General features: G+C 39.7%; 1 protein-coding gene across 2 annotated transcripts in view; it reads left to right on the plus strand.

Annotated features, from left to right (window-relative positions):
* LOC121168055 (stAR-related lipid transfer protein 13) overlaps positions 1 to 26,603 on the plus strand; it is a 171,642-nt gene that overhangs the window by 735 nt on the left and 144,304 nt on the right. The gene's annotated exons all lie outside the window — the stretch shown is intronic.

Raw genomic sequence — 26,603 nt, forward strand, 5'->3', positions numbered from 1 at the left:
CACACAGCTCAGCATGAAGTACACAGAGAACTTCCCGGGAGGCAGGGTCATAAATTCCTAAACTTACGTGTGCCTCCAGAAGGAGAAAAGTTTACGCAGTGTATATTTTAACAAGTAGTTTCCTCACCCTCTGTCCCATATGGAAGGAGAGCATTTGTTTGTTTAATGTGATAGAGGGTGGGGGACAGATGTCCACCCCACCCTGAGTATTTACAATGTCCTGACTGAGGAGGGGAGAGGCAGAATTCCAGTCTGAAGGCCACTGGGCTGACAACCTAGAAGCACATTCTCTTCCTGTTTGTACGTGTGTGTCACTAGTTGCCACTGATTTGTTGATGCTGTTTTTCTGGCACAGGATAAATATGTCTGAGCTCATCAACATAAACACCATTTGTGTGCACAGAAATTCTGGTTTCTTTGGGCAAGAGAATATTGATGGAGACTGGATGTTCTCTTTGGTCTTAAACCATATCATTTAAAAAAAAGACAGGGAGGAAGAAATCCAGCCTAGAATCCTGGAGATATTCCTAAAACTATGCTATAAATGTTTAAAAACACGCTTCTTATAGTGTAGGTCCATAGATAGAAAGATGAACATTCCTAAGAAGCCTGTGACTGATGCCCAGTTAACTAACACACACACACACACACACACACACACAGACACAGCTTCATACCCCTCCTGTACTAAAAAAAGAACTAAATTATTATCTTGGCAGTGCACAAGTTGACTAGGAATTTCTAGAGCCATTATAAAAGCGCAATTGCCACTTAAATCAAGGAATTGGAGGTTATAGTGAATTGCAGAGGGGAAGTTGAAGTTGGTAATCGCGAAAATCTTGTAATGTTTTAAAAAGGAACAATACGTATTCTAGTGAGCAGCGTTTGATGAGATTGTTTCCTTGGAAATTAGGATTTGTTTGTGAAGGTTCAGGAACTGGGCATGTGTGAAGGATACTGGTCCTACATACCGGCCTGATTTCAGGAAGGATGTTAGGTCATTCCATAAACTCTGTGCGCAGGTCTTGATTGAATAGAAACAAAAGTAATTATTTCCCTGTGAGTTGATTTAAAAATACATTAGGCAAAGACAAAAAAAAAAAAGCTCCATTTTGTTTTTAGAAATTTCTGACAATGGTGCTTTAGCAGTTGCCATCGTCTCTGTGGACACAGGGACTTGAAGATGTTGGGTAATCGCCTACAGCCTGTGGATGCTCCGCAGCATGTGCGTCAGGTACATGCTATGTGGGAAACACTGTGCAGATCCAGTCGGAATCACGTTACACATCTCCTCAGATGTATTTCCAAGCATTTGTTTCATTTAAAACTTTTTGTTTGGTAAGGGAGGTTATTTTCTGCAGATGATCTGAAGTAGTAAACGCATGTGCTAACATCAGAAGCCTCTGTCAGGTGCGAGAGTATTGTAAATCTGTGTATCGCTTTAGCTAATCAGACAGTTCGAGGACTCGTCATTGTGTACAGTGAAATGTTTGAGGCCAACGAATGCCTAACGATTAGAAGTGACAGTTGAGGTCTTAAGAAGCATGAATGAATGCCAGCAGTCCAACGATTCAGATCATTATTTGTGACTATCATCCAGTGATATAGTAAGACATTAGAAAAGCATATACGAAGCAATGTTACTGGGTTTATTGTCAGTGTACTGGTTCACTGTGTCAGTAGCATTTATGATAGTACCTTAGGCATGTCTCTGAGAGTACTCTAAAACTTATATTTACCCCCCCGCCCAAATTCTTAGTGCTAAGCTATATTATTATACCAACTTTAAAGATGAAGGCATGGAGGTATATAGAGTTCAAGTAGTTTACCCAGAGTCAAGTGGTAAGATCTGGCATTTGAATACAACTCTAGAACTGGTGCTCTATAATACACTAGACTGCATTTTAGTTTTTATGAGTACTAAGGACTGGAGCTATAACTCCAGTTAATTTATACAGCATGGCGAAAAGTTTTAAGCATGCTGTACCCTCTGGAGGAGGGTTTGGCTTGTGTGGCTTCATCAAAACTGGTCACTCAATATGAAATTTCCCATCAGGTTGTATTTCTCTAGAGGAAGCAAAGGACTATATATTTTGCTCCTTTTGAATAGTTAGGGCCCAATAGTGCAAGATGAAAGGATACCTTATTCACAGCCTTTAAGTATTAAATTTAAGTTTATCAAGTGCAAATTAAATTAATGGCTGTTATTTTTGTAGTTCATTCATTAGTATCTTGAAATGACAGCAGCATCAGTAAAATTGCTTGTATTACTCTGCTTTAGATCTTTCCAGGAAGATTTAGCATGGTATTAATATAATTTGGGGCATCATTATTTATAATCATAATTTCTCATGGCTGTTGGGAACAATGCAAATGAGTGAGTTGCTCCCCACTGACCTCATTATAGTGAGATAATCATTGAATGGCATGAACATGATTCAACAGCAGATACACTTGTGAGGAGAAAAACAAGGAGGAGAAATAAAGGAATCTTTGATGATGCATAGGATCAGAATTAGTTACTCAAACCCAGGATGAATCTAAACTTGCTCATCTTAGAGTGCACTCCAAAATATACATACATCATTTCTCCAGCCCTTTTTTTTTCAGTTCTGCAGTTGTAAGTCCAATTAAAAAGAGATGTTTCAAACAGAGGGTTATTTTGCAGAGTGAAAGTTGATCAGAAGTCATACTGCCCATAATCCCTACTCCACATTCTTGCTTGAATCAATAGGGAAATTGTTGTAGAGGAGGAGAAGAATGGAAATAATAATGGTCCTTTTTGCCCTCGCTGGTAAGTACTTGAGAGTGAAAAGGAGAAGGCCTAGAGGATGAAGAGCATGGTAGGATGGGGAAAGGATGATGAGCTATCTTTCCCCATTTCTTATTGCACTAGAATACATGAAACCGGTTCTCTTTACGTTAATAAAAAACAAATTTGCCATCTTACCCATTTTTCCGTGACCAGTTCAGTGCTATTAAATACACTTGTGATCTATAATATTGTGCAATCATCATCCATTCCCAGAATTCTTTCTTGCACAATTGAAATTCTGTAATCAGTACCTCTGCATTCTGTCCACATCCCAGCCATTGGAATTCACCCTTCTACTGTCTGTTTCTGTGATTTTGACTCCTCTATGTACCATATGTAGGTAGAATCTGTGTGTGTGTGTGTGTGTGTGTGTGTGTGTGTGTGTGTGTGTGTGTGTATGACTGGCATAATGTTCTCAAGATTAGACCATGTGGTAAAAAATGTCAAAATGTTCTTTTCCTGGGCTGAATAATATTCCATTGTGTGTTTATAATGTCTATACTGATAGTGTCTGCGTTTTGGAAAACAGTCATCCTAATGGCTATGAGATGTGGAGAATTGAACTTCTTTGTCATTATTTGATGGCTGTGATTACTTTGGTACAGGTGCACCATATTTAAAGTCAAGGCTATTTGGAAAATCCAAATCCAGGAGAACGTAGTTACTTGTTTTGTAAAATATTATTTAATTTTATTTTAAATGCTAAGAAAACAATATCATATAGCTAAGATTGCAGTGAAATCAAGTAAATGGAGACAGAGATCCAGGCTTTGCTTAGATACCCCCTTTGTTACAGAACTTCACATGGCCTCCTTTGCCTGATAGATGAATGCTATGGGTAGACAATGATTGTTTAGATTTATTATTGTTTTCCATTCTAGAATCCCCTCTGTACATAAGTCACTCAGTTACTCTTGAACAAAAGTGTCAAAAGCAGGGAAATGAAAACTCAACTTAATAGAATCTGAAAGGGAAACAGCAGTTTTGTTATGTGGATTAAGTAAATGGCTTATAATTTTTTTCTGAAGTTTATCATGGAAAAAAATGGTAAAGTAGAAATCTGGTTTTTGTTCTGTCTGTGCTATTAATTCATTATATGATCTGATCTGAAGTCACAACTTCTATGGACCTTCTTTATGTCTTGCTTGTGCTAAAGAATCTAGTTTAAATAATCTTTAAAATTTTCATCATCTCTAAAATTCCTAGAGTTTTCTAATGACAGCTATTGCATTGAGAGACAGTCCTTGTCTATATTGCCCTTACTATGCTATTCAGTGTTTATCCAGGCATCTGACACCTATGGGACACTCTCATTATCAATTTACTGGGAATGTTAGGGTGTCCAGCCTGGTGGACTATTTAAATATCAGCAAGACTATAATTATAAAGAAACTTTCTTGGGCCTCCAGGGCTCTTGGGACTCCTTCAAGTGGAGTTGTTAGGATGTCTGAACCATCACAAGGGTCACAGAAATGTGCATATGCCCCATCCTCACAGCAAGACTTATTTGCTTGATAGAAAATATAAAATGTTGAAAATTTCACCACTGTAAAGGCAACACAAAGTTGGACTTTCACTGTCAATGCCTGTATGAGATTATCTTTAATTAGATAGAGCACCTGAGCTGAACCTCACTTGTGTGGAATCCGCTGGCTTTTGTTTTTAATGTCCCAGCAAATGGAAGTGGGCATGAGTGATGGGTTTTTCCTTCACGACTTCCTCATGTAATATCTTGGGAATTTGCCCAGCCTAAGTGGTGAACAGTGCCTACCAGGGTTGAATGATACCCTCACCAACTGGGTAACATCAGCCTAAATTAGCCAGTCATTTGTTCTTTTGAAACTGCCCTTTCTCTATGTTTAGAAATTTTTAACCAATTGCTTTCAAAACTGGCAGGAAAACAAATGGAACACAGAAAAGAGGCTGTGAATGTATTCGTCATATGTTACTCACATTCTTTTCTATTTTTTTTATAAAAAGGAAGACATGTCATGAATTCACATTTTATGAATCACAATTTCTTTCTGCTCAGAAATGTTAACTGAAAGGTCCAGTACAGAAGGAATACTGTTGAAACAAAGCTACAGGAAAATTAGTGAAGTGAATTCAGTCAACTAACTTTGAATAACATTTTTGAAAGTATTGCATAGTTAAAACTGTGATCTCTCAAGGAATGTATTCTAGAAGGAATATAGCAAAAGGGAAATTTCTTCGTAAAAGTGAAATTTGATTTCATTCTAACCAAATTGTTGATAAGATGGCTACCCATCCTTCCCTTTATTAACTCTGACTTTATAGACACTTTATTTTGGATGTGGGCATTTGCAAGTTTGAATTTTGTGACTTTAAGTGGATGGAGATTCATTTTTCCCTGTCTATTCTACTCCTGGAAAACGATCAACTCTTACAATGCGAGATTCCACGTTTCCTTAGCAGCTTAAGTATGGACAGAGATAGAAACACAAGTTAGGAAAAAATATTTATCAAAGTCACTATCAGAGAAGCCAGTAGAACCTGACCTTGAATTGCACACTAGACATTTGAATGAAATAAGAAGCATATAACGATCACTTGCTGTCTCCTCAGGGGCAATGAGGCAAAGACATTATACTTTAATTTATATTCTACCTCATTACCTAAATAACCTGAGATAGTTTATAGAATATGCGATTTAATAAAACAAAAATGATTAATCTGATTAGAAGAAAAATGCTGCCCAATTAAGATAAAATTAGGAAAAGCTATTACATACAAATATAAGGCTCCAAATAATTATTTTAAATGGGCTACAAATTTGATTGGAGCTTCTATAAGCTAAGCAAAGACGAACACACAATCAAGGGAAGGTAACACACCAGCAAAGCTTTCCCAAGAGTGAATATTTGGCAGTGTTTTCTCACAAGAATTTCATATATGAGAGCAATTTCTCAAACAAATCTTGTAAAAGTGACATTATAAACTACAATGGATGGTGTGTCCATCCATCGCTACAACAGATTTATAGCAAGTCTCACTTGAGTATTTCTTCTAACATTCTGCAGTGGAAGTGAGGGCATAACAGCAAATTAAAATCAGTGAAAATATCTTGGAGTGGGATGGCTAAAAATAGGAACATTCGGTTCTGCAATCCCCTGATTCGCTACCTTTATCTGATAAAAGCATGAGACAGCCAACAAGCAAATTTTCACTCTATTTCACAGAACATTAGCCCCATTACATAGACACTGAAGGAGAAAATACTTCTAAGCTTAAATAATTTTGAGAACTGTGTATTCTCTTTGCTTTGTTGGAGTTTCACATTTAAGAAAGTCTGCAAGAAGTCCTCAACAAAGACTCTAATGCTATTTAAACTGAAGTCTTTCACTACAGAATCACTTTTCATCAAAACCCCAGAAATGACATTTTGTAAAGCCATGTTTCCTTGAGAATACATTTTAGAAATATAGTCTGTGGCTTTTTAGATAATTCTGTTTAAATGTATTTGTTTCTTTTACTGAGCAGTACAAAGTGGGAAGTCGTTTGTTGGAAAGTAACATTGCAAATACTATATTTTCAAAGATCATTCCCATAGAGTTTAAAAGTTAACAAAAATGAACATTTTCAATAAAAACTAACTGGACGATGATTCCAGCCTGATTTGGTGTCCCATGCATATTTGGAGGCAGAAAACTGAAGAAATCAACATATGTATTGAGTTAATAATTATAACATCAACAATACAGCCAGCCCTCAAATAATCCTACAAGGTGAATAACTATTGGACCCAAAGGAAGAAATGAAAAGTTTTTAGATCTGGATTTATCCAACCCACAATAGTTAAGTGCATGGTGATTTCTTAGGGGTCTAACATTAATGCTAGGAAGTACACAGTCACCTCCCCATAGGAAAACAGCAAGAAACTTGTCAGGAGTCTCAGAAGCCATTTCTGACCCCATGGTCTAAAAATATCACTGGTTGTACTATCTCAGTATGACAGCATCAAGTGATCTGGTGGAATAAAATCCTTTAAATTAGTAAAACCCATTTGGGTTTCACATAAACAGCTTATCACATCCTCAGAAGGCCTACAGATATAATATTAGGATATTTTCTTCCTCTTGGAAAAGAGATACTACATTCACTATGCATTGTAAATAGTGCTGTTTGAGAGAACTCATAGACTAGCAAGAAGAAAGAATGAGGGGTTAGCCATTCTGTGTCATTCAGACCTCTGCGTTGTAAAGTCACACAAGACCACAGCATCACAAGAGATTGGGCCAGTCAATAGCAAGTCAGATAATCATCAAGACATGTATCAAAGTTTGGAAAAATGTGAATTCCCATTCTCTCTGTCTCTCTCTTGAAGTTTTATATGTCAGGGAATTTAAATGACAAACTTGGATAATACCTTTGAAAGTAGAGCATACTAACGCTGCTAGAACAAGGAAATGAATAGAAAATAAATTCAAAGTGTCTTGTCATATTGCTGGGTGATTTCCCTCTTATATCAGAAGAATCCTGACAGTTTTAAAGTGCCAGCAGAAGCAGAGGTGACTAAATTATAGTTGAGTTATGTTTCTGCCTCTCTAACAATCTGATAGTAGACAGTGGTAAAACACTGCAGAAAAATAGCAAGAGGAACCCAATTACACATCAGTATTTTGAGCTGAAACAAGCCTTCTTTTCCAGCTTTCCAACTCTCTTCCTGGCATAATTTTGAAAATCATAAGCATGATGAAAGCCCTCAATCAGAATATAGTCATTGTAAGTGAATGATAGCATTTCACATATATTGATATTCACAAAATGGCACACTTGGGGAAAAAAAGTATATACAGTCTTACAATACTTTTTACTGAGGCTATCTGTAATATGTAAAAGTTATACAAGAAATGAGTCATCCCTACCCAAAGACCAGAGTTTTTAACAGAGAAATTTAGGAATTTTGACCCTTTTGAGTCATGCATCTTGAATTTGAACTCTAACTCTACTTTTTAGCAGGGTAACCTTGTCCAAGTTACTTAACATTACCAAATTTTTTGTTTCCCCATGAGCAACACAGAGCCAATAATAGCAACCATTTCGAAGTTCTTACAAGGATTAAATACTTGCGTATGCTGAGTATTCAATATAAAAATAATATAAACATTTTCATAAACTTTATGGAAAATAAAATTAAAAATAAGTTTACTTAGGTGCCAAAAAAGTATTGAGATCCATACATAAATTTTCATAGCATACATTTTCCATGAAGTTTTTAAAGGTTCTTCAAATATATTAAGCAGCAAGTGCGTGTAACCCTTCAAAGTAATGCATCGTCAAAAGAAGTCATTTATATGCTTTGTTTCATAATTATTGTTATTTGAATGGAAGACTTACAGAGAGAAGTACAGATATAAAGAGAAGGTCTTCCATGCACTGGTTCCTTCCCCAAATGGCTTCAATGGCAGAGCTAAGCTTATCCAAAACTGGGAGTCAGGAGTTTCTCCAAGGTCTCCCACGTAGATTCAGGATCCCAGGGGTTTAGGCCATCCTCCACTGCTTTCCCAAACAATGAACAGAGAGCTGAATCAAAAGTAGAGCTGCCAGGACACAAATGGGTACCCATATGGAATGCTGGCACCACAGGGTAAAGGATTAGCTTGTTGTGCCATGGTGCCAGCCTTTATTTCATCTTTTTAATGCATACATACCTAATTGTACGTTTTTGGTTTATCTTCAAAAAGTACCTATCACGAGAATCCAAAAAAGATTCAACTGTTCCTTTCTTTCTTTCCCTTCCTTCCTTCCTTCCTTCCTTCCTTCCTTCCTTCCCTCCTTCCCTCCTTTCTTCTTTCCTTCCTTCCTTCCTTCCCTCCCTCCTTCCTTCCTTCCTTCCTCCAATCCTTCCTTCCTTCCTTCCCTCCCTCCTTTCTTCCTTCAATTCCTTCCTTCCTTCCCTCCTTTCCTTTTCTTCCTTTTCCTAATCCTTCCTTCCTTCTAATGAAATCCATCCTGCCTTCCTTCCCAATTGTGGTTTCCTAATGAATCTTTAATAACCATTGCCTCTTGTGGTTTCCTAATGATAGTAACTCTCTCAGTTGCCCTGAAATAGCCTTTAAATGGTGGACTTGGTACACATTTCAAAGGGATGATTGACCCTCCCTTTCCTGCTAACAGAGACAATCCTTAGCAGGAAATGATCTGGGTTCTTGGAAACATGAGGTGGTGGAGGCTAAAACAGTAGGGTGCTAGAAGCATCAGTTGTGCTCTTGCTGCCAGAGCAACAGACAAGGAAATACCAATAGGCTGCAGAACAGGTGTTGGGAATGGGATAAGAGGGAAGATGCCAGGTTAGAACCAAGGCTGAGACATGCATATTCAACCAGTAATAGGTGGAATTTGACTGATGGGACACTCACCTTCAAATTATAGTATTCCATAGAAGTTGAATAACTGCAGGGATCTCTTAGACGCAGTCCAATAACCATCTACCCCTTCCAATGATAGTAGCATATGCAGTAGGAAGATCGTCAGACTCAGATTTGGAGTGACCTTGAAGAAATCACCTGTGCCTTTTGGACCTAAACTTCCTTTTCATAATATGAGTTGTAAACAGATCAATCTAATACTGAAATTCTGGAAAGCCAGTTCCACAAGATTGGTGCTACACTAGTCATAGAAAATAACTTCAAAATTACAGAACATGCTAATGTTGAGTGGTCTGCAATGGTTTGTTAGGGCTGCCTAACAAAGTACAAGACTGGCTGTCTTCAGCAATTGAAATGTGTTAGTTCACGGGTCTGGCAGATGCCAATCTGACGGATGTGGTCCCTTCAGAGACCTCTCTCTTTGCCTTGCAGGTCAACATCTTCCTCCTCTGTACTCACATGGTCTCCCTTTTGTGTCTTGTCCTGATCTTGCCTCCTTCATCAGTCGTGTGGGAGAAGGACCCACCCATATAGCATTTTATCTTAATATCCTCTTTAGAGTCCCTAGCTCCAAATAAAGTCAACACTCTAAGATATTTGGACATTAAGACTTCAATATGTATGCTCTAAGGAGACACAGTCCAACCTATTACATACAGCAAATACATAATTTGTTACATCAAAAAAGATGAAAGGAAAATCATTTACATGATGTGTTTATGCTTGCCATGTACTGTGTTGGTTGCCTCCATGTTTTAGCTCATTTATGTTATAGAATATGTGCACACTAACATTCCTCATCATTTAGGCACTCCACCACATAGAAACAACATATATGACATAGATAGTCATATATGTCGAAACTAGAATGTTAATCTTGAGCCTTGTGAATGGTTCAATAGGCTGACATATCTGATGTCTGCAAATAGTATATTTAAAATCCTGAAAAGCTACTGGAACATTAATTCTTTCACTAGTGCTGCAGATGATGGGTTGTGGGGAAAGTCCACATGTATTGTCTCTTTGTGTATGTTTGTGAGATGGTGTTGAAATCTCGGACCAGGCAGCTCCATTCCCTAAAACTCTGTTTTGTCTGATACCTGACAGATGTTTTGAAATGTTTGTGATCAGGATTTTGTGTTCCACACTCAATTCTATGCTAGCAGAATTTTGTCCTGTGGTAGGACGTGATTCTCTCAGTGGGCTCCAAGGGTAGGAGCAAACTCTGTGTGCCATAATAAGGAAACTTGGCAGCAAGCAGCTGTGATTGTAAAACATTAACTACAGGTGGAAGAGACATTGTTTCAGAGTTCAATATTTCCTCCCCCGCCCCCATTTGGAGTAATCTGACTTCCTCACCCCCAGCTCACCAATGACACTTCTAATAAAGTTCCTCTATTTTTGGTTATTTCATAGGAGCTTTCTCCTGCCATTTTTGGTCTTCTTCATCTCTGGACACCTTGGCAAAGTAGTTCTCAACACTGCAAATTCTGTTTCATGAAGCTCATTGCTTTGTTCCATCATGTCAGCAATGATGTGTCATTGAGTCAAATGCTTTTCAGCTCATTAACTGTCAGTCATGCTTCCTTAGGGCTGTTTGGGTCTGTGTAGCCTCCCTGCGGTTGGGACAAGCTCTGTGTACTGGACCATGGGACAAGCAAGAGAAAAGTTTTAAAGTTTCTCTTGAAAAGACAGATTGTGAGTTGAGTTGATGAGCATTTAGATGCACTAAGATTGGATGTTTAGGCCTGGGTTAGGCCATTTAACTTCGTATTTGACAGAAATTTTAATTTTGGAACTTTGGCAGACATGAGATAGTAACAGCAGGTGGATAGTTAGTCTTACTGAAGTCTCCCTGTGATGTGCCTGGAAGTGTTTTCAGAACTACATAGATTTCTCTTTCTTTTAATTTTCATGAAGCACTGTGAGTTGCATATTTTTTTTCATCTGAAAAACAAAGGTAGGCAAGCCCAAGGCACAGATCTTACTTACTATGTTCATTTTCCAAATGAGTAAACAAGGTCTCCGAGATTTAAATAAACTTCCCTGAAGTCACACAGCAAGTTAGGGGTGGAAGTGAGCCTTGAATTTGTGATGGGCAGATCTAGGAGCCCACGTTACTGTGAAATCTCACCAACCTCTAATTATGAGGCTGCTAACTTGGACCCAATTATGAACCTAGTCACTTGGGCCCAAAGAAGGTTTTGATTTTGTTTTTCCTCCTGACAGACTCCTTCCACCACCAGAATCTCCAGTTGTTTGAGGACCTCATTATGCCACCAAAACCAACAGCAGCAGCACCACTCACCAACCTGTACTGACTAACCTCCCACTGCCCTTGTGAACGCCACCTGCTCTTTATCAAGAACACTATGTCCAAAGTCTATGTCAGGGCAGCAGAATTCCCTGCCAAGGGCAAGAATCCAGCCTGACTAGGCAGTACCAGGCATAACAGAGACAGAAAAGATCCTTGTGCCCCCAGCCTCCGTACTCTCCTGACCCTTTAGAATGCTGCTCTTCTCCTTCTTCCTCCTCCTCCTCCTCTTCTTCTCCTTTAACGACTTATTTATTTTTATTGGAAAGGTGGATATACAAAGAGGAGAGACAGAGAGGAAGATCTTCTGTCTGATGTTTCATTCCCCAAGCAGCCACAATGGCTGGAGTTGAGCCAACCTGAAGCCAGGAGCCAGGAGCTTCCTCCAGGTCTCCCACATGGGTGCAGGGTCCCAAAGCTTTGGGCCGTCCTTGACTGCATTCCCAAGCCACAAGCAGGGAGCTGGATGGGAAGTAGGGCCTCCAGGATTAGAACCAGTAACCCTATGGGATCCCGGAGCATTCAAGGTGAGGACCTTAACCACTATGCTATCACACCGGGCTGATGCTGCTTTTCTTCTTAAAAAGTACAGGCAAGCCCTGCCCATCCTCTGCCAAGTTCTTCCAGAGCTCCAGGAATCCACAGTGCTCAGGGCCTCCACTGCTTCCACAGTAGGCCTTTTCAGAGAGCCGTGAGGATGAGACATGAGGTGGGAATTGAGTCATTGTTCTGTGCACTGTGGATCTTGAACTCACCAGCTTTATAGTTCACAGAAAGCACTTCTTAAACAAAGGTCCTCATTTCCGGAGAGAAGGCCTGCATGGAGATTTCTCCCTCTCCTCCACTCCCCACAGCCTTGATTTTGCAATTCTGACCTCAGTCTTAGCTGAGGCCTACAGAGTCGTCACAGTTGTACTCCTCATTTGTAGCTAGAGAACAGTAGCCAGTCAGAAGAAACTATCAATGTTCTGCCAACTTCTGCTGTTTGTGAAATTTTGCCAGAAGCAAAACAGGATAAAAAATAATAAACAGACCTCCTCCCTTGCTGCATGACTGCTATTTACATAAAAAGACTGATGAACTGACTTGGCTGGTGGCTGTGCAGGGAAGGGAATTTTTCAGGAGGAAAGGTTAATTTGGGGGTGCTTACTTACATGTGCTTTTAAGTTTTCTCAAATAACTTAGCTTTCAAAGAAAGAACCGATGCTGTAGCTATTGCTGCTTCTCCAGTATAAGCAACCTGAATTGTAGACAAGACAACTTGACATGTGAATTACATGGGGCCTTAAAACTTCCGCAGGAGGGAACTGAATCTTGAAAACAAAGGAGTAATATGAGCTTTAAGTGCAATATCTATGTTTCCACTGGAAGGAGAGACCTAACCTGTACAGCAGGTTCAGGAAACGTTAAAGGCACCTTAGTCCTGACCTAGTGAACATGAATATTTTTAATCTCATGACACCTCAGGATTTTCACCTATAAAATGGGGATAGCATTATCCCATGCTATTAAGTAGTACTTCTCAAAAAATTTTGAGAAGCCTCAAAACTGAGAGAGGCTAAGCTATTGAAAGGAAGAACGCCCATCCACTGCACACCAAAGATCCATGGTGGCCAAAGCTGGGAGCCAGGAGCCCCGCTGAGATCTCCCAGTTGGATGGCAGGAACTGCCTTTCCTGAAACATCACCGCTGCCTCTTGCATTGCCAAAACACTGGATATGGATTAGCAGTGGAGTGAGGAGCCTGCGTCAGTTGTCAAACCCAGGTCCTCTGCAGTGGGATGTAGGCATCTTAACTGGCAATCCAACCACTAGTCCCCAACAATATTATTGAAAATTAGCCTATGTGATATCAGTTCAGATAGAAGGAATGGGCTCAATTCTAGAGGCGCTTAGGGATTTCAGCACCTATAAGGGCTCTTGGGTCTCACCTGCATACCTCCGCTCTTCTGCATCCCCACACTTGCTTCCATTCCTTAGGTGGTAATTCATATCATTCCTCAAAGGCATGGACATCATGTGCCACTCTGGTTTGAGTTTCGCTTCAATCAGTTCCCAACTGAACAAAGTCTACTTATTTTAGGTTCATTTTAAATCTCCTTTTTATATATTTGATGTCCTATGAGTAAATCTATATAATTAATAATGGTCATTCCAATCATAGTTTTCTTTCTACTTTTTTCCATTCTAAGAGGTTTCAAGAATTTGTTTTGTGTTGTTTCATAAAACAACATAATGTTGTTTCAGTTTGAATGAAATATTTCCTGTAATTAAGGACAAAATAAAACCTTTTAAAGTGAAAGATACCATGTCATAGCTTCAGGGGGTTGTGACGCACCCAAATGTCATAAGTCATAGACCTGACAGCTGTGGGCTGAGTGCCTAAGGCTGATATTTTGTAGGAACAGCGACTCCTTTAGGCAGGAAAAGCTGGTATGGCTGGCTGGCTACAGGCCTCCAAGAACTTCTTGTGCTCTCAGTGGGTTGTCTGGCTCCTGAAGATGGAAGGAATCTAAACTCAACATGCCTGGAAGGTCTGATGAGAGAATCAGGTTTATGTCTTAACCAGCCCAATGTATGCCAGAATATCTTGGGAAACTAAGGATAAAGTTATGAGGAACATGCATACTTTAGAAACATGCTCCTTAAAGTGCTTGGCTTTTGTTCGATGGACTTAGTATCAGTTTTATTTAGTTTATTTTGAATTTTGAGTGTGCCAATGATGCTAGATTTCAGGGTATGGGATGGTTCCTAAGCTGTAACTTGTATGGAATATCTTCAAAAAATTGTTCCATGCCCTATACACATGGCTGTTATTTAGAAAGGCAGAGTAACTTGAATTAAGTTGGACATGAATGAAGAGGGAAGGAGCTAGTTGGGCGGAGGAGTAGCTATGCACATGGAATGGCTTGCCAAAACCTTCTCCTCTGGCAGACACTGAACCCTAGGACTTCCATGTGAGGGAGAGTCTGACTCCTCTCCACCCCCACACAGATATGGTGCCTCGAGCTTCCCTGCAGACTTTGAGTAAAACATTATTTTTGTTTATAATTGGCCTTGCTCAGTGAGTAGGCAGTTAAATTAATTACCATGATAGGTGATTGCTGATAATTCTTTGACATGGGAGTTCCGAAGCCTGCAGATCCTAAATTTATCAGAGAGAGAATCTTCCAGGCATTTTTTCTTTGTTTCCAGGAGATTGTATATTTTCTGAAACTTGTTTGTATAGGCAGCATGCAAATGCTTGAAAGAATGGACTTTGATGTTAAGTATATGGACCTCAGTTCGAACCCTAGGTCTAGCACTGATCCTGAGCCAACCCCAAAACTCCTGTAAGCCCACTCCTCAGCTAAAGAATGAATAGTAATAGTAATAATAATTCCAATGACAATAGTAATGATGATGATACTATCTGTTATCAGAGTTTGTGAATGCTAAATGTTTACCACAGAGCCTGACTCCTATGTCAGGTCCAGTGCGTTCCATTCTAAATGCAAGAAAGGCCAGCAAAATCAACAATCCTACCCATTCTGCCAGGGGCAAACTACATTTAGGCAAGATGATCACAACTCAAGCCTGGATAATTGCATAAAGTTAAGTAAAGGCCAAAATCATGGACCTGAAATTAAAGTGTTTAAGCTCTCTGCAGAGGAGAAAAAGTGTAACGAGGGCAACTTAGAAACTATATAGTTTAAACAAGTCTTGTCCTAATCAAGTATATTTATCTGATGGCTGACAATCTCTGTATATAATAGATAATAGTTTTAGTCCTCAAGCTCCTGGAACTTCAGCATATGAACTTCAGCTTTGGCTTGAGGTTGGTAGGAACATGACTAACCTTTGAGAATGTCCACTTTTAACAAAGAGTCTGCAAACTCCATGGCAAATGCATGTCATGAAAAACTATGCATGGGTTTCAGAAAAGTTTTTGCATCAGAATAAATTCATTCTCAATTCAATTTTCCATGAACCTTTTGAAATGCTTTCAATTTTAGGGCTAACAATAGATGCCAAATCTCTAAAGCATTTACTTTAGCAGTGTAGTTAATTAGGAAGTGATTATACCTACTCCTAACTCTGCATAAGAGGAGACAGAACAAGTTGAGAGGAGGCCTGTTTTAACTCCCCTCAACCTATCCTTAAGCTGGTAGCCTGTTCCAAAATGTCTAAGGAACAGGGACAACTTATCTTAAAAGCCTAGAATCCCCTTGGCTTGTTTTCAAAGAAGGCCCTTTAAATCTTATGGTTTTATTAAGTGTTGCTAAATCCAAAACATTGAATCTGGAATTTGTTGTAAGCAACTCCACTGTCTCACTGAAAAAATAAGTGCACTTATTATCTTTCCATTTTTATCTGTCGGACAAGTCATTCACTCATTAAAAAAAATAGTTATTCTGTGCCAAGTATTGGGAGATCCTTGGGACATAAACACATTAAAACACCATTCATACCACAAATGAACGGATATACTTTAAACAGGTGCCACAGGGTGTCACAGGTGCAAGTTGGACACCAAGGAAAGAATGCAGACATGTTAGAAGGGCACAATTTCTAATCACAGTTGTTGGCTTGTTGTTATTGTGTTTCACTGTTCCGTTGCTTCAGCTTTCATCTCTTGTTCAGAAAATATCTGACCCTGTTCTTACCAGGGATTGGGATGGGATAGCCCTACAAACCATTTGAAAAAATTAGGCTAATAATCTACAAACATGGAGCCCTCTCCTTTCCATAAAAAGCATAGGCCAGTGGTTTGTAGACACAACAGCTCTGTGCTCAGACTATTCTTTTAGCATTTACTTTTCCCTGAGAAGGATGAGGATAGTGTAGTTGAGAATATCTCATAAAACCAACTTTGATAACACAGTTATCTCTGGAAAAACTGTCAGGAAGGGCTGCATTTTAGGGACAGAGATCGCTTTTTCTGTATCAGCGTTACTAACGTTATACCTATACTAATCAGGATTTTAACAAATATTTGTTCAAAACTGATTGTGTGCAAGATCTTTTCCAATATGTGTATGATGCAAAAATCACATGGCGTGTGATCACCGCACTCAGACTATCGTTAAGTGAGATGAGACATAAATAGCCACAGTTCAAGGAAGTACTTGGTTTGGTGACTAACAAGCTGTCCAAACAGGCACTAAAGGGTGCATTGTCAGCAAGACAGAAACTTGAACAATGGAGATCAGTGAACTTGGGCTATGAGAAACTTACATTTCCAGTGGACAAAACACACAGGGAGCTGCCTTAAACAGAACAACAGAATAAACTGAAAAGTATGATTTGAGAAAGTAAAAATGTAGTTCGAATCCAGTACAATGTCAGGGTTATAGGAAACCTTAGGGTAATTTAAAAGGTTAATGGTAAACGTATATTGCCAGAAGGCTACTCTTGGGACTCAAAATTGTTTGCACAACAGTAAATTTAACTTTTCAATAGTTATTTCTTTATTTTTACCTATCTGATAGCCAGACAGATAGCCAGACAGAGTGAGCTATAATCTGCTGAGTAACTTCTCAGTGTCCTCAATATCCAGGATTGGTTCAATCCAAAGTCAAGAACCTCGAACTCAATCTGGGTCTTCCACATAGGTGGCATGTATGTGAGACATTTTGACATGAATGTAGACTAATCAAGAACTTGAACCCAGTCATTGTGATATGAAATGCACAGAGCCCAACTACTATGCCATATGCCAGCCCCAAACTTATTTTTAGTTCTATTTTTTTCAGAAACTTTGAAATACTGGAGTTTAGATAGTAAAGTTGGAAAAAAAAAATTGAAGCCAGATTGCAGTGAATTTGAAATCTATTTGATGAAAAGTAGTAGAGAACTACTCAGAGCTTTTGAGTAGAAAAAAGAATGGGATGAGACAGTAAAGAAAGACAAATACATGCATGTCAGTTTGAATTGCTCAGACTAAATATAAAGAGATAGTAGTAGTTATGGAGTATGTTTAAATATAAAACATAATTACCTTATTTAATCTAAAATGTAACAGGTGCCAGTTATTTATCCCCATTTGAAAGATTAAGAAACTAAAATCTAGAGAGTAATTTGTTGAAGTTAAACAGAAATTACTAGCACAATCAGGGGTTAAACCCAAGGATATCTGATGCTAAGTCTGTGTTCTCCCATGATTCAGGTCTTGTTAGAGTTGCCATTGTTTGTTGCCATGATTGTTAACTGTGACTGTCCCCAAAATATCATCAGGGAAGAACATTTCAGCTGTGATGATAAAAGAAAAAAAAATAAAGATAGGATACAGGAACTTAATTTTTCAGAAGGGTAAAATATTTACTACCATATAAAATTTTAGTTTCTCCAATCCCTGACTTATCTCCTCATGCTTTGTCCCCAGTCATTATGATAGGAATCCTTCAATGTGAATTTATTACTGTGCCTTTCCATTGAAGCTTTAAATCTCTGTGGAAACACCTGTTCAGTAATTTGTGCTGTCAGTAATTCTTCCTCAGTGTGGTCTCAACAGCCACACGCCGAAAGCTTCATTGGAGTATGTGTGTTGGGAAGGATGGATGTTGGCATAGCCTCTAAGCTGTAGCCAGGGACATGCACATTCCACATCAGCATGCCAAGATTTGCGTTTCGTGCTAGTATAGTTCCTAGAGACTGTAGGTGATGACTCAGGTATTCAAGATGACTGCCTACCATCCACATAGGAGCCCTGGATTTAAATTCCAGTCTCCTAGCGTCAGCCTGGCCCTCACCCAGCTCTTATGCACGTTTGGGGAGTGACTCGGTGAATGAGAAACTCTTCTATCTCTCTGAATCTCAAACAGAATATATAAATTTTTAAAAAGCCAAGGAGTCTTACTGATTATAATTAAATTAAATTGAATTTATTCCTTACCGATAAATATATAAATGATTGAGGCATGAAATGAAATCAAACTAAAATATAATAAATTGAATGCATAGACATTTCAAAAAGTTCATGATAAATGGGAATTAAATGATGTGTATATTTTGGTGCAAAAAAAAATTTAAATCCATGCGTTTTTTTCCACAAAACACATTTTTCATGAATGTTTTAAAGAACCCTTATGTAGCTGGTAAGGAGACTGAGATTTTAAATCCTCTAACATTACAAATGAGCTGAAGCCATCATGCTTCAAAATTTTAAAAAAAGGTTTCTCTAAGAATAAAATGGAAACAAATATGATTTAATGCCTGGTCTCAAAAATTTGGATAAACCAGATATGAGTTAAATTGAGTCAACTTTGCTAACACAGCTGAAAAACCACAAGATAATTTTATTAACAAAAAAAACCTCTATAAACAAATGTCTCTATAGGCTGCCTGTTCACATTGTTTATATCAAATTCTTAAGCAACCAGTCAGCATGTTATCAAAGAAGGGAATTTGAAATGAGAACTCTTACAGAAGTAATTTAAATATGTTTAAATATTTAATGAAGTATGAAACCACACAGAGTTACCTCAGGCAGACACCTCAGTGATTTGGAATAAAAAATGTTGAAATCGGATTTCATAAGAACTATTAATATAAGGTTTTGCTTCTCTAACTGACTTAGAGCTCATATCTGAATCTAGCCGCAGGCTAAATCCAAAATTAAATGAGATGACTAAAGTACCTTTGAGGACTACTGCTTGTGTGCTTCCAGGAAGAAGAAACCATGTTGGAAACTGTGTGACTTAAACATGCATAAATGACACTGAATTATCCACTGTGCTCATCAGCCGCTGCCTCCACCCCCGCGGACATTCTTCTATTTGCTTCGAACACTCCGTTTCTTCACTTTTGTTTGAAAGCAACTTTTCAGCATTACTCTCTTCTTTTTTTTTTTGTAAGATGCATTTTTAAATTGGAAAAGCACACATGTGCGCGTGTGCGCACACACACATACACAGAGGGAGCCTTCCGAAAGAGAGAGGTCTTCCATCAACTGGTTCATTCACCAAGTAGCTGCAGTGGCCAGAGCTAAGCCAGGCCAGTGTCAGGAGCTGGGTGCTTCTTACAGACCTTCCACTTGGGTGCAGAGACCCAAGCTCTCAGACCGTATTTTACCCAGGAGCATTAGCAGGAAGCTGTGGCAGAAATGGAGCAGCTGGAATTCAAACCAGCACTCATATGGATGCCAGCACTATAGTCAGCAGCTTAACTGGCTATGCCAGAGCTCTAGTTCATTCCCTCTTCTTTTGAATTTTTTTTTTTAATCTGCAATGCACATGTGCATGCACGTGAAAAAAAAAAAAAAAAAAGAGCTCCTATCCGCTGGTTCACTGACTCAGTGTCTGCCAAGGTTGGGCCTGGCCAGAGCCACAGACCAAGAACTCAGCCAGGGTTTCTCATGTTGGGGTCAGAAACCCAATTACTTGTGTCATCTCCACTGTGTCGCAGGATCTGTATTGACAGGAAACTGGAGTCAGGAGCCAGAGTTGAGCACAGCACTCCCATGTGGGATGTAGTTCTGACTGCTAAGATAAGTACCCACTTCTGCTTTCATATTTCCTTATCAGGACAGTTCAGTTTGCGGTTCAAGACACGCAAACCTTCTAGTGAATCAGACATGGACTTTCTCCTTGTAGATCACAGTCACCATCCTTCCCGTGACCCTTCCAAAATGAGAGAGCTAGAAGTCACTGCCCAGCTTCTGGATCAATGCCAAGTTGTTCTCAGAACAGGCTGCCACTGATCCAATAACCATCTGCTGGAAAATAACAGCTTCCCCAGCTCTTGCAATATCTGTATGCAAATGAAGTTCCCTCGTTGCTGGTCACCCTGTTTTGTAGTAGCATGAGAGAAATCACAAGCACTGTAATTCATATGCATCAAAAATCACCTCCAGACCCCCGAGTGAAATGCGTGACCACATGCAGTGACAGACCCATCACTCCGGGACTGCTTCTGATATAACCTCCAGCCAAACGTATCCAACAGGACCCACATACTCCATGGAACAAACTGTTTGGACAGCAGTGTTGGGACTTCATGGAGGTGTGTCCCATTCTGGTGCTGTTGAGCAAGCAGCCTTAATTTCAGTGACATTGAACATTCATGTTATAATGCTGTGTAATTCTGCGAGCGAGAAATTTAGGGTAAACACAGGGCAAATGTTTTGTCTCTATGACGTAACCTGAAAAGACACATGTGGGAGATTATCCCTGGATCTCTGCCTGCTTGGTTTACGTAGGAAGTCATAGGGATGCGGTACACAGTGTGTCATGGGGAGACCTCTGACAATGGATTCAGCTAACCAAGACCTCATCCTGGTCTGACACTGGCCATACAGGCGAGGATGGTGGGTTATACCCTAATATTTCTTCTCTGTCCTTGGATGAGCTATGCTGATAGTTAGAAATCAGGTGTGGTCTACACTACCTGCCAGCCTACCTGGTATACATGACCCACAGCCTACCTGCCAGCCATGAGTGTTGTACGTGACCCATGATATGATTGGAGGGTCTAGAGAGATAGACATGCCTTCTAGCCAACTGCAGTGCATTGTTGTCTGCGAGGACTGTCCGGAGATGCTCCCTGCCTCCCCCTTTCTTAGTCCATACAAGTTTGTGCTTGCATTACAGTAAATGGATATGCTCGATCAGACTGTCTCCAGTGGTTCTTGCTGCTGCTAAACACTATCAGCCCCCCAGTGGTCATGGGGGCCTGATGGTCAGCCCCATTCATTCACAGGATGGACAGTTGTTCTTCCTGTCAGGCAGGCACTCATCCAAGGCTGCCACCTGACATATGCACACGTATGCCCTTTCTTTGTAGTGGCTTACATGCTTGCTCTGTCTTCTTTGACCTACCTTTCCACATTGCACAGTTTTACTTTTCCTGTGTTCTACTAGTCGCCAGAGTCACAAAGTTTTGCACAGTTCAGGGGAAGGGATATTAACCCACCGCCCAATAGAAAGAGTTGCCCCAAAATTTGAATATATGCAGTATTCTCTTTGTTGCCTTACTTTCACTTTGCAGTTTTCATTACCTGTGGTCAACTGCAATCTGAAATTATTAAATGGAAAATTCCAGGGAAAAAACAGTCAATAAGTTTTCAACTGCATACTGATCTGGGTACTGTGACAAAAATCTCACACTTTTCTGCTCCATCTTGTCCAGAATATAACTCGTTAATTTCTCTGACATATCAACACTTTATATGCTACCCACCCATTTGTCACTTAGTAAGTACAGCATATTGACTGTAGTATTATGGTATTCCAGTGCCTGTGTTCAAGGAGCCTTTACTTTTCTTAATAACGGACCCATAACACGATATTGGCCTTTCAGATATGACCAAAAGAATCTTTACATGCAAAGATATTTCAAGAGTGAAAGCTACATCATATTCACATAGTTTTTATTATAGTATCTTTTTATGGTGTAATTACTGTTACTCTACCATTATGCCTGATATATAAGGATGCATATATAGGGGGAAAAATGATACATGTAGAGTCTGATACTACCGACACGATACTTTTAAGTACTCACTGGGGCTATTGAAATATATCCTCAGGAAATAAAAGGGCACCATGGAAGTTGGTAACAGATATAATGTGCATGTGGCACATAAAATAATTCTGAGGTTTTGTCACATATACTGACATATAGCTGGTATGGCTGATTCAGTTGACTGATTGCTACCACTAGCACCATCATGCCATGATTAACCTAACGCAGAAATTCCATGTGCCTTGGCTACATTGCACTCATTCTTTGGTTGTGGTTGCATGGATGGCTACAGACTCCTCTCTTTGCATTCTCATTTGCATTCTTTTTTTGAAGCCCTCCCAGCCCTAGGACATAGAAAAGGAAAGCTTACTCCTGTAAATGACCAAGATAAAACAAAGGGTCTCCAGGTTTAGAATTGGAGAGCTTCCTGCAGAGGAGGCTAAGTAGTTCTCAATTTTATCATAAACCGTGCTTCCATCCTGAGTTGTCCCAGCTCACTAAAAGCTATTATTTCCTCATGCTCCTCTGAATTCTTAGGAGATTTAAGATTTCTGGTGATTTAATGAAAAGGAGAGAGAGAGAGACAGCAAAAGACCAAGAGATAAAGAGAGACCAAGAGTTTCAATTCATTGGTTCATTCCCTAAATACCCATAGGGGCCAGGACTTGGCCCAGGGCCAGAGGTAGGAGCCAGAAATTCAATCCAGAGCTCTTCTGCAGGTGGCAGAACCCAATTGTTAATCTACTATCCTCTGCTTCCCAGGATCTTCAGGAGGAAGGCTGAGACTTGAATCCTGTACTCTAAAATACTATGTGGACAACGTTGTCTATGTCTTCATAGCTAGTCTGAATTCCCAGCCCCAGAGGTATTTTTGATGATCACAACTGGGAGAGGAGATAGTACTGACTTCTGGAGATAGAGCCCTGGGATCCTGCTCAACTTCCTACTCTGTACAGACCAGACCGGTCCACTGAAAACTATCCAGAATGAAGTCTCAGTCGTGCCCCTGTTGAGCTACTATGCTTTACAGGGAGCTTGTAATGCTTACAAAAGTAAGGAAATGGTGCTTAAAGAGGCTATGGCTTGTTCAGGATTCAACAGCCACCAAGTGATGGATCTCAAATTTCTACCTCATCTGAAGATCCATAATCTCACATCTTTATGTCATTGGGATATTGTTGCTAGCCTTCCCAGCTACCCATGATGGATAGACTCAGACAAGAAGCTGAGGTTTTTCTCCCTTTGTTTTGTGTTGGGTCCTAGTAGATGGGTAAGGTCCATCTAATCTCTAGAACAGACATTTTCTTTACTCTGTAGTAGGCAGGTGCATTGCCCATGTGGGCATAGTGACAGCTTACATTAGTGCTTACAATATGAGTGCCATATAATTTATTTTTCTAAATGGATGCTGCCTTTATTCTGGAACCTCTTAGGGAATTTTTGTGGATACTATATATGTAAGTCAAGGGTGGGAATTGGACTCCAACCTCCCAGATTGAGTATTATTTATAAATAAACAATGAAAAACTGCAGCAGAAGATGTGTGTGTGTGTGTGTGTGTGTGTGTGTGTGTGGTCTGCGTGATGTGGGAGGGCAGTATGATCTTATCCTGCAATAACAAGCCAACAGCTAATTACTTGTAATTTTGGAGATAATTGTCTTCTCATTCGGCAAACATGCGGAACAGGGAATTAATCTAAACTCCACAGTTTGTCTCATGTGCAAGTTGTCAGAAAAACTTTCATTCTTCTCTTAGAATCTCTATCACCTCTAATAGGCAAGGTGAAAACTATAGCATGGGGCACAGGCTTGAGTCCTGCCCCTGCTGTGGTAGAGCTTCCTACCCCATACACTTTGATCACTAAAGAGCAAAGGCTGTTTCACGATTGCCAATGCCAAGCTCCAGGCAGGTGAGGTCCAGTCCCCGGTCAGCCCTGATTAATGCCCACCCATTGGAAAGTGTCTCCCTGCATTTCATCCTTTTTGATGGGCCCATTCATCATTTTTGCATCCCAGGTCAGTACAAGAGCTGTTTTCCTTCATCTTTGTACAAATGAGTTTTCAGGTAATAGAAGACAGTTAAAATGTCAAGCAAATGTCATCCCCAGTGAAGACTTGGCTGTCCCTGCTCATCTTTCCTCCCAGTTTTAAGTCTCATTTCACTTGTGAAAGGGAGGTCCTCTGCTCTCCAGACTGTTCTCTTTTGATAAGACGTCTTCCGCTCCTGTCTTCTCACCGCTCATGGCCCTCCGTTCACCAGGGAAAGCCTCCTAGGCTTGGGCAACAGAACAAAAGGGAAGCCTGCCCCGCCCTCTGCACTGGGGCAGCCCGCACATACAGTGTTTTAACTGTTCTGGAAAGAATGAAGCATTCATGAGCCATTCCATTTTTCAAGAAAAAAATTTCCTGTGACATTTTAATCCCCTTTTGTACTGGAACATTTTTAGAGTTTTCTCCTGCCAGTCATCTCAAATGTTTTGTATCTTTCCCTTTTAGCTGAATTGCATATTATGAGCCACGACCCACAATAAATAACTATGACGCTGTGACTGAATGAAAGTCTCGTTCTTTGGGTTATTCTGGCCCATGGGTCAGGCTATAAATGCTGACCTCTGAAAGTCCAAAGATGTTATCTAGTTGAGACTTATGCTGCGAGAACAAAAATGAGCTATGCATTAAAAATGACCGCCTGGGATCTCTAATTTATGTTTCTGTGAATGAGTGCCTAGAATTTATTTTTCTAAATGAATGCTGTCTTAATTCTGGAACCTCTTTTCTGCTTATGGAATTTTTGTAGATACTGAATATGTAAATAAAGGTATCTCAACCTTGTCATTTTTAATGTTTGGGGGCCAAAGCTATCTATATATCTATAGGTATTTAGATAAATATTTCCAAGCAGCAAGAAAAAAAATGGCTTTTTTTTTCTCATGAGAACCAGATCATGCCCAGTTGAAAACTGCTGGTCTAGAAAAAAGCAAACAAACAAAAATCAGCTTGATAAAAATGAATTCATTCCTTTGTTCAATTCTTTTTTGTTTTTTAAAGATTTATTTATTTTTATTGGAAAGGTGGATATATAGAGGGGAGGAGAGACAGAGAGGAAGATTTTCCATCAGATGGTTCACTCCCCAAGCAGCTGCAGTGGTGGAGCTGGGCCAATCCGAAGCCAGGAGCCAGGAGCTCTTCGGGGTCTCCCACGCGGGTGCAGGGTCCTAGGGTTTTGGGCCGTCCTCGACTGCTTTCTGAGGCCACAAGCAGGGAGCTGGATGGGAAGCAGGGCTTCCAGGATTAGAACCGGCATCCATATGGCATGCAAGTCAAGGACTTTAACCACTATGCTATCACACTGGGCCCCCTTTGTTCAATTCTTTAACATACATTTTTGGATGCCTATTGTGTGCCAGAATCTTGCTTGGAAATTTTAAGTTGAGAGATGAATAGTTCATCATTATTGCCCTACAGTGACTTTCAGGGAAGGCAGACATGAATATTAGTAATGATTCTAGCGATACCTTCCAATAAAGATGGGAAAGATTTGGCATAGAAGTTAAGCGAAAGAAGTCTCCAATTTGCCTCAATTAGCAGATATCCTGGAAATCCTGATTCTCTATTTACTCAAAAATACTTTTGTTTTCAGGCAAAAAAAATATTGAGTTTACCAGAATAGCACATTAGAATTTCACAAATGAACTTGTAAACACTTCTAGTGTTTTGATGTGGTAAAATCTGATTCTTCAATGTGGATCCCAATCAAGGCACGAATACACGAAGACATCCATATAAACTGATTGGGCCTGATGCTTCAAAAGGCACCGTCAGTGCTGAGCCTTGGATGCTGTCCAACTTAGGTCTCAGGAAGATAGCTGCCATGCTTTGAAGTCAAGGCGTGTAACCTTTGTTCCACCGCAACAGACAAAAGTGGATGTTTACACTCCCCTGGGCCTCAGGTTTGATAACATCCCCATAAAAAGTGGAGGTCGATAAAAGGAAATTACAGTAAACCTGCCTCAACTGTTGAAGCAGCATTGATGATGGTGACCCACCACAAGCTGCAGCAAAAATCATAGTTTTCAGCCTATTCTTGCAGTGAAACTCTTCTCTTCCATTGCATGTAAGTGTGAAAGAAGATGCTGTTATACATGAGGGCTTTTAATCTATGCAAATTTATACTTATATGATTTGTATGTTTTAATAATGTGAAGGACAATGTGATTTTATCATGAAGAACCTGGATAGCTAGAGATACCAGGGATTAAAAATCTGGGTCTTACCAGGTCTGGCTGTCTGACCATGGACAAGTTATCTAAGTCCAGGTTTTCTATAGAAACTGGAGTGGTAGTAGGCTACCTCAAAAAGTTATTATGAAGATTATATGAAATGTTAACAAATTTCCTGGTCTAAGTGTTAGGCACTTGGGATAGCAGCAATATTGTCAGTAAAATATTATTTTGCCACATACCTGACATGGGTGTTCTCCTGATCCTGTGGCTGAAAACTGTTGTTTTCGATATAGAAGGAAACAAAATCAGGGAGCATTGTAGATCTGCAGAGCAATGGTGCTTCTAAAATTGAAGATCAAAATCTGTTGTATTTGCTTCTAATGTTAAGGAACTGGTAACCTTTCTTCAGCAGAGTAAGCC

Source organism: Ochotona curzoniae, unplaced genomic scaffold (assembly GCF_017591425.1).
Source record: "Ochotona curzoniae isolate NIBS_2020 unplaced genomic scaffold, NIBS_Ocur_1.0 patch48, whole genome shotgun sequence".
Classification (NCBI taxonomy): domain Eukaryota; kingdom Metazoa; phylum Chordata; class Mammalia; order Lagomorpha; family Ochotonidae; genus Ochotona; species Ochotona curzoniae.